Here is a 2,132-nt window from a genome sequence, read left to right on the forward strand (position 1 = left end):
CCCAGTTACGTTACCGTCTCTCCGTAATTTTTGTAAAAGTAAAGTATAGCCCCCTCACTGTCTTCATGCACCACGGTGATCACAGTCGGATGTTTGCTGTCCCTCATGTTTTCTTCTCGAAGAAGAAGGGCTGCACGCACGCACGTCGTTTTGTGTCCTCACGACTCCTCACGTCGACTAGTCGTGTCAGTGAAATTACCGATAGGAAATAAAGACTAGAGAAGGGCACGACTTTTTACGCGCGCACTTCAGTTGTGCGTGGCAGTACATGCATATTTTCAGCCTAACTGCACGTTCACAACAAACACTCGAACGAGCGCTCGTCGTTCTGACAACATTTACAAAGGCCGACCGACCAAATGTAGCTCAAACAAATCTCTAATTAACCCTCATTAGCGTTCAGACCAAAGCAACGACAACGGCTCAGTGTTAGTCTAGTCAGCACAGTTAGTTGTGTAAGGGTTAGAATGACTGTCGCCCGGTTAGACATACATTAACCTGTCCCCGTGGTTTTATGCACCTTGCATAATTTAGCAAAATTTGATCATTTTTTTGCTTAATTTCTGATTATTTTCCGTTATCATTCTTTGTTAAAATTAACCGAATCGCATAATTTCACATTTTTTGGGCTCAGTTTGCATAGTTTCAGAATTTTTCTTGCATAAAAACGACGGGGACAGATTATCTCTTTGAGGACGTGTCTTGGACAATTCTTGCAGACGAGATGTTTTCAGGCCCGTTCTCTGGTGTGTTTTGCTCCTTCTTTCCTATCAACATCTATCGTCCTTATCTTCCCTCCTTCTTTTTTATGTTTGCTACTCTCTTGAAACACCTCTAATCTTCGGCACTTATAATATGACCTTATTGTGTTGCAAGTGCCGTAAAACTCTTACTAAAACTAAACAACCTAAGGGCATTTTCAGAAAGGAGCATTTCTCCCCCATTCATTCAAATTCTTCACTCCTGTTTCCTTTATGTTGAAACTTAAAAAGATCAGCAATAACACACATATTATTATGAGCAAAGCAAATAAAACTGTGTTTTAGGTTTGTTGTTTATGGTGGTTGGAAATGTCCCGTTACATTGAGTTTGATCTGCTGCTGCTGGTCAGACAGATGGTCTCGTCCTTATCTCCCCTTCTTCTTTTTATGTTTGTTACTCCCTTGTAACACCTCTAATCTTCTAGCGCTCATAATATGACCCTATGCAGTTGCAAGCGCCGTAAAACCTCTACTAAAACTTAAAAAAAAATAAGATGTGTCTTCTACGTCCATGTAGAGTTAACAGTAGCACCCTACTATACTGTAACCTAAGATAATATACCTGTACACCAAAGATTCGTTTCGGACACGGATTTTTTCACCCCCTCCTGCCCACCCAGCAGTAATGGGTACCTAAAAACTTCGAGTAGGGGAAGTAAAGGTGGCGTGGAAAGGAACTGGCCACCCTACCACAATAATATGTGGAAGGCCCAGGAAGTTGTCTCACTAACAAGGCAGTCCCCAATGTCCGGATCGGACGCGGGGACAACTTTACTTTACACCAAAGATTCGCTACTGGTAGTAGAGAATCTTTGGGTACATTGTGTCAAACCCTATCATAGGTTGTGCTGTAATATTAATGTTGGTAAAACGCATTTCATCAGGTGCGTGAATTATTTATTTAGAATCTAGACTCAGCTGAGTCCCTCTGTTCGGAATCGGATGTGGATTTCGAGATCTAGTTCAAGGCCTATTCCTATTCACTTGGTCTACAAGATCTATATATATTTATTTAGATTACTAAATCTATATGGAGGATTCATATTCCAATTCTATTGTGTTATTGTATCAAACCCTATATTATTATTATTATAGCAATGTAGATCTAGATTAGATGTAGATCAAGATCGAGGCCATATGCTCCTTGCTTGTTTGTTTTGGAGTGTGGTTTAAAAAAAAAAATATTTTTTCATTTTGGATTAGTGCTGGCCTTTTTACATGAGGCCCGTTGCAGGTTCTTTTTTGGGGTAGGGTTAGGGTTAGGTCTCTTCTTTATTGTGTTTGTTGGGGTGTTCGCTTGTTATTCGGAAGTCCTTCCTTATGACACCTACAAAAGCTCTAATGGGGAGGGGGGGGGGGGGGGGGGCAAAA

This window comes from Aplysia californica, unplaced genomic scaffold, assembly GCF_000002075.1.
Source record: "Aplysia californica isolate F4 #8 unplaced genomic scaffold, AplCal3.0 scaffold00127, whole genome shotgun sequence".
NCBI classification, from domain to species: Eukaryota; Metazoa; Mollusca; class Gastropoda; order Aplysiida; family Aplysiidae; genus Aplysia; species Aplysia californica.